A 7,659-nucleotide genomic window follows, 5' to 3' on the forward strand; every position below is an offset into this window, starting at 1 on the left:
AGCCCAACATCAGCGGCTGACTCTTTGATTGGCTTTAAGGGTAAGAAAGCATCTCAGTGCCTTCATGCTGACTGGGTGGCACTAGGACCCTGGTGCAAAAACAGTAGCAGGTTTTCAACTCCCTGTGACCCCAGACCACTATGCCTCTGCCCCTGCAACAATGATTCTTAGGAGAGGGGGAAATATCCCATTGGCTTAAATATCTCCTTTCAAAACCGATGGGATTTCATATGGGGATAAGGGTGATGCTTTGGTTTGCTTTCTGGTGCAAGTTCACCTTATTTGCACTTCCAAAAAACCTTACACAAACCAAAGCACAGCTATCATTCAGAATCTGCTTTTCTCCAAATTTTGCAATGCAGCTGTATAACCAAAACATGCATTCAAAAAATACATATAGTAGGGGAAAGTTTAGACAAAGGTGCCTATATTATTGAAAATGCCATACAAAGGTGCATCATCTCAGAGAAAACTCCTCACAAGAATATTTATACTGGGAATGCTGACAAATGTTAATGAGTATTGACTTTAGATGGCTTGTGCCCTTTGGTACAAGTTGTAACAGGTACAACTTGTTCCCCTATGTCAGGATGACTCGACACGGGTCACACAGACCTCCTTGTAGGTCCCCAACTGGGAGTTATCAATCCCTGGGTTTGTTTTTCTGCTCAAAGGCCAGCCATGCAGTTCCCCTCAATGACAATAAAAGCTTCTCCCTGTCCATTAATCTAAATCGCTGGAAGTTAGGCCAATAAGTCATTGTTGCTGAGCATCTGTTTCCTGAGATAGATTTTTAATTTATTTCCAGGTACTGCAGAATAAGCTCTATTGTATTTTGCAGTGGTACAAGAGGGAACACACAAATCAGGGCCAGCCCTGAAACATTTTGCCATACCAAATGACCCCAAAAGGTGCAGGCCAGGATCCCCGACCACATCTCAAAGGATGCTGAGAAAGCCTTCCTCATGCATATCACAATCCACTGCATTGTGGAAGGGATTTGGGGTACATATGTTGAATGGTTTCTTTAAATGTAAAGGTTCATCATTGTTCCACTCCATGTGTATGTCTTTAAGGGGCCAGAGCAAGGGCCAGAGCAAGATAACGAGACCCAGCTTTACAGCTGTGTAACATAGCAGGTGCTGCTGAGTTGTATTTGATTAAGGTGTGTCAGCATCTGGGTAGAGTATATAAGGAGCAGCACCTAGCTCTCCCATTACCCTGGGGGATGGGTTGGTGGTTGGGTCATGTTTGTTTGTTAATATATTTAGTGTAAATGGAGTTTTTGTTTTTCTTATTAAAACCTTTAAGTACTTTTTGAGTCCTTTCTTTTTAATGCATGATCTCCCCAGCAAGCTCTCTGCAGCGTTACTATACTGCAATAAGCCAACATCTTTGGTTATGGGCCCAGCTGCTGAGTGGATGACTGCATATTTTTGGACTCTGAGAAAGGTTTGAAAACTCCTTCTCCTGTTAGCATAGTTTTTGTGGGTCTGGAAGAGTTCCAGAATGGTTGACCGGGTTCCTGAAACTGAGAAGGCTCTGGTCTTCCCACAGCTAACAGATGAGAACTATAGTTTATGGTCTTTTCGGGTGGAGGCGCTTTTGACCTCTAGAGAAGTATGGACCTATGTAACTGATGACCCTCCTGACCCTGTAACTAATGCTTGGTCGAAAGGAGATGCAAAAGCCAGGGCGATAATTAATTTGGCAGTCAGCGACCAGCAAGTAGTCTATATAAGAAATAAGAAAACTGCCAAAGAAATGTGGGACAGTCTTGCAGCAGTGCATGTTAGAAAAGAGTCAGCGTCTGCATTGACGTTTTTCAAGCAGTTGTACCAGACGAAGTTGCAGCCTGGTGGAGATTTGGCAGCACACTTGAGACGTCTGGAGGCAATACGCGGCGAGTTAATTCGAAGGGACATGGAGATACCTGATATTCAGTATGTTTTTATCATCCTTTGTTCCCTTAATGAGGACTTTGATGGTATAGCTAGCCAGATATCTGCTGTTCCACCAGCACAATTAACTGTGGAAGGGGTAACGGCAAGATTAATGGGCGAGTTGGATAGAAGGGAGGCTTGTGCCATAAGCACTCCTGTTTCCAGAAAGAATGAGGAACGCCATATGCAAACCTGTGGAGATACAACTGCATTTAAAGCTGCAAAGCGTTGTTGGTTCTGCAATAAGCAAGGACATTTTGCAAGGGACTGCAGAGCCAAAAGAAAGCAAAGTACTCCCAAGCCTGTTTCTGTTCGTCAAAACGAGCCGCGAGCTTTTCACGCTCGGACTAAAGATCGTAAAAGAATTAAAGATGCCAAGTGGAAGTCTTTTGTTGTTGACTCAGGAGCATCGCAAAATATCTGCAATGATCGAAGCTTGTTTATTTCTTTCGAAGAGGAAATTGGTAATGTACATTTAGCCAATTCACAAGTCTTGCAGTCGCTTGGCAGGGGTACCGTTAAACTTGACTCTTTAAACATTACAATAGCGAACTGCATTTACTGCCCGTCAGTGGACAATTTATTGTCAGTAAGGTGCTTTGCCCGCCAAGGCATAACTGTGCGTTTCTTAAAGTCAATGTGTGAGTTTTTCGAGGGGAGCAAACGTCTATTGTATGCCCGGGAATCTGATGGTTTATATAGACTGTATTTTCGCACCTACTCCCAATCGCCTATAAATTGCAGAGCAGCACAGTTAAGCCAGGGGTTGAGGAATGTAAGGCCACATTCCGGGTGTGTCCATCAGGCGCACAGACTTTTAGGACACCTGAATTTTGCTGATGTAATTAAGACAAAGAGTATTGTCAATGGCCTCAACTTAAAACCATGTAAATTCTTTATGCAATGTCTATCCTGTTGCAAGAATAAGATTAAGGTTGCACACAAGGGTAGGTGCTCAGATAGGAATGTAACTGAGCCATTTGAGCGTGTACATTGTGATTTAGTTGGGCCACTCCCACCCTCATTAGGAGGTTCAAAGTACTGGCTTACTCTGATAGACCAGTATAGTAGATATTGTTGGACTTATGCAATAGCTGAGAAGTCCCAAGCATTTGAGAAGTACAAGGTTTTTTGCAACTGGGTAAAAACACACTTTAACAAACCTATTGAGAATCTGTTTTCTGACCGGGGCGGGGAATCTGTCTCTGAGGATTTTGAGAAATTCCTGGAAGCGCAGGGGACTACTCATGAGTTATCTTGCCCCCGAAGTCCTTGGCAAAATGGGCTTGTTGAAGTTGTGCAGCGTGACCTGCAGGCAGGGGTTAAAACTTATCTGCACGATGCTAATCTGCCCAAAGACTTTTGGGCTGAAGCACTCAATGCCTTTTGTTATGTTAGAAATCGCCATTATCATTCTGGTTTAGATGTCACCCCCTATGAGAAGTTGTTTAAAAAACGCCCTAATCTGAAATACCTACGTATTTGGGGTTCAGATGTAATTATGCATTATCCCGCTAAGCAGAAATTGGGTGAACGTAGTGTTCAGGGAAAATTAATGGGCTACCAGCAGGGGGCGTACAGAATTTACATGCCAGCAACTGGCAAGTTTCATATTACCAGAAGCATGATACAAACTGTAAATTGGAATGGGGTTGCTGTTTTCCAAGATACTGATGGTATAAATGATACTGAGGAAGAAGAGGAAGCAGCAGCAGCAGCAGGAGGAGGAAATGGTGATTCTGAATTAATAGAAAAAGACAAAAAGCCTGTTGAATCTGATAATTTGTTTGATGATTTAAAGTCACAGGCACCCGAGGGGAGGTTAGATTCTCTTGAGTTTTCTGACCGTGAGCTTAGCCTACAGGCACCTCTTCAAACTGACAGTGATAATTTACAACCTGAAACTAGTAGTTCACTGAGTCCCATTAAGTCTGAGGAGTCTGACTCTCCTTCCGGACTGAGACGTTCAGATAGAAAGAGGCAGAAGCCACAACGTTTCGCAGATGAACATTTTAATACTGTGTATGCCAATAAGGTGGTTTTTGAGCCAAAAAGCTACAGTGATGTTCAGAATTTACCTATGCACCAAGCTGTAAATTGGTATAAAGCTATGAACTCCGAGATAGCTTCTTTAAAAGAGCATAACACTTGGTCTCTTGTACCACAAACCCCAGATATGAGACTTATTGATTCAAAATGGGTTTATAGAGTTAAAATGAATGACAAAAATGAAGTTGTAAGGTACAAGGCAAGATTAGTTGCTAAGGGTTTTCAACAAATTCCAGGCGAAGATTATGATTTGTGCTATTCACCAAGTGTAAAATATGAAACAGTTAAGCTTTTGTTAAAAGATGCATCACAACGTGGACATTCTGTTTATCACCTAGATATAAAAACTGCATATTTGTTTGCAGATTTAAAAGAACAAATTTTTATGCGTGTCCCTGAAGGCATAGACGCTGCTGAAGGTTTGGTATGCAAATTAAATAAATCCCTTTATGGTCTGCACCAAAGTGGAAGGAATTGGCACCAAACTTTAGCAAAAGAATTGCTAGATATTGGTTTTTCACAAGGAAAGGCAGACAATTGTGTGTTTATAAAGGAAAGGGCAAACTCTGTAACAAAAATATGTGTGTATGTAGATGACGTATTAATTTCTACAAAAACTAAACAGGAATATGAACAGGTAGTTTCACAGTTACAGAAGAAGTTTGATGTGGTGGAATTAGGCATAGCTAAAAATTACTTATCCATGCAAATTGAGAAAGGTGAAAATGGATCTTTTCTGGTTCATCAAACTGCAAAAATTGATGATCTAGTTGAAATGCTACGTTTAGAAAATGCAAATGGGAAGGAAACACCTATGGTGTGTGGTTTCACCTTTACAGGTGAAGATAAGCCATTTCCTAACAAAACTTTGTATCGTTCTGCTATAGGCAAGCTAAATTTCATTCAAAGAATCTCAAGACCAGATATAACTTATGCTTTTCACTTTCTAGCAAAATTTGTGGAAAAGCCCACTACACAATGTTTCTCTGCTCTTAAGAGAGTGGTAATGTACCTTAAACATACCAAACATTATAGGTTGCAGTTTACAACATGTATTGACAAAGGTTTTGAAATTTTCTGTGATGCATCTCATGCAGTAGAACAAAATAATTGCAGGGGTGTGTCTGGTATGGTGTTTTGTTATAACGGTTGTCCATTTGAATGGAAGTCCCAGACACAAACCATTATTTGTCTCTCTACAACAGAGAGTGAATTATGTGCATGCGTTCAGGCCACTCGTGATGTAGAATGGTATCTGCAAGTATTTGCAGACCTACAGATGCAAGTAACACTACCAGTAAAAGTTTACCTTGATTCCCAGAGTGGACTCGCTATCCTATGTTCAGAGACCAATACGCAGCGCACTAGAGTCTTAAGGTTACGTTTACAGTTTGTAAAGAAACTAATTGCTGATGAAATGGTTGTATTTAAATATGTTCCAGGTGACAATCAAATTGCGGACATTTTTACTAAAGCACTTCCAAAGGTTACACATGAAAAACATGTACAAAGTATGCTTTATGTTTTTGTTCCACAATGATGAACCGCAGGGGAAATGTTGAATGGTTTCTTTAAATGTAAAGGTTCATCATTGTTCCACTCCATGTGTATGTCTTTAAGGGGCCAGAGCAAGGGCCAGAGCAAGATAACGAGACCCAGCTTTACAGCTGTGTAACATAGCAGGTGCTGCTGAGTTGTATTTGATTAAGGTGTGTCAGCATCTGGGTAGAGTATATAAGGAGCAGCACCTAGCTCTCCCATTACCCTGGGGGATGGGTTGGTGGTTGGGTCATGTTTGTTTGTTAATATATTTAGTGTAAATGGAGTTTTTGTTTTTCTTATTAAAACCTTTAAGTACTTTTTGAGTCCTTTCTTTTTAATGCATGATCTCCCCAGCAAGCTCTCTGCAGCGTTACTATACTGCAATAAGCCAACAACATATCCTCATTATGGCATCGCTTTATATAGCATATCCCAATGCCAGCTTCCTTGGGTTCTTACTTCAGTGAGCCCAGCAATGCCATACAACTATTTATTTCCGCCTCTCACTCCTATTTAGACTTCACCCTTCTACCATGAGCTCAAGGTAGTTTGCTTGTGGAGTGTTGTTTCCCACACTTTTATGCTCCCCACAATCCTGTGAAGTAGACTTCACAGAGAGATGTGGGGAGGGGGAAGAGAGCGAGAGAGAGACTTTCTATTACACAGAAGAAAAATCAAAATCAAAGCAGAAGCAAGAAATGAAACTTCCTGGGCTGGGATCCAGAAGGCTGGTGGGAATGTAAGGAAGGGAAGAGACCCATGGCAGAGGGGGTACAGGAGACCAGCGTGCCTGGGAATAGGAAAATAGACTTCTTACCTTTTCAATTGTGGTATAAGAGGTGTCCATCTGCCCTTCCACCACCCCTCACCTCTGTTCATCAAATCTTTACTGAAAGTAAATTGTTTCCATTATTAGTCCTTCTAGTAATCAATGTAGTAGCAAGAAATTACACATCCTGGGCTGGGATCCAGAAGGCCAGTGCTCATGGGAGCAAGGGAAGCAAGCACCCTTGGGTGGCAATGCAGGAAGCCACTGGACCTAAAAGGAAGTGAAGAAGCCTCCTGAGTGGGGGTGCAGAAGGCCAGCAGGCTGGAAGCAAGTCCCCTTGAGTGGGAATGAAGAAGGCAAGAGATCACCACTCTCCCCCCAGAATGTGGAAGCCACATTTTTATCTGTCCAAGATTTGGAGAGCCATGCCAGCAGGCCCAAAGGAGGGCACATAAAATAAAGTCCTTTTATCCGAAGAAGGAAAGTGCCCTCTCTCTTCATGTGGCCTCCATCTGCCTTTCAGCCACCCCAACCACCATCCATGAACCCTTTTCTGAAAGTAAATTCAGCCTGCAAAATGCCCATGTCAAGCCCTCCCAGGGAGGTTCACTGTTGTGCAACCTGATGAAGAGCTCTGAAGAACTCGAAAATGTGCTCACTGCTTGGCGACTTTCTGGTTGGCCCCAGTAAAGGAACTGCCCTATTTTCTTATGAGCCAACACTTTTGCCCAGGTCCCCTAATCAGCTCCATGTGGAGGGCCTTTGGACAAGAATAATTCCCTCTTATTATCCACACTATGTAATATCCTAACTGCTCACAGGGTAGGACCACAGCTCACTGGTAGAGTATCCAACTTTGCATTCAGAGGTCTTGAGTTCAAGCCCTGGTGTCTCCTGCTAAGACTGGCTAAGAAGCCTGCCTGAAACCCTGGGGAGCCACTGTCAGCGTGGACAATACTGAGTTAAGTGGCCCGGTGTCTGAGGCCACATAAGGAAACTTCCTTCATCCACAAAGCTCCCTTGGCAAGGCTGTTTGGAGAGGTCTCAACAAGGAGGTAATTTTCAAACACTGGAACCAATTCCTTCACAGAGGATGCTGGCAGCAGGAAGATCAAGGGGCTAACATATTCTATTCTTAAGACTTTTTAGTAAAGGAAAACTGGTTTGGGGGGAGAGAAATAAATGACGGAAGCAGCAGCAGGGGATGCATGGGGGCACTTAACCCTTTCTCTACCTGCTTGCTCCCACCAACACCATGGCTTTTCAAATGCTATTTTTCCCCCCATGGCTTTACTTTAAAATAGGTTTTTTGGGGGGGCAGGGTACCATTACATACATTCTTTGGGTCCCTGAAAG

This window comes from Podarcis liolepis (genome assembly GCF_965112155.1).
Source record: "Podarcis liolepis genome assembly, chromosome: 7".
NCBI lineage: Eukaryota > Metazoa > Chordata > Lepidosauria > Squamata > Lacertidae > Podarcis > Podarcis liolepis.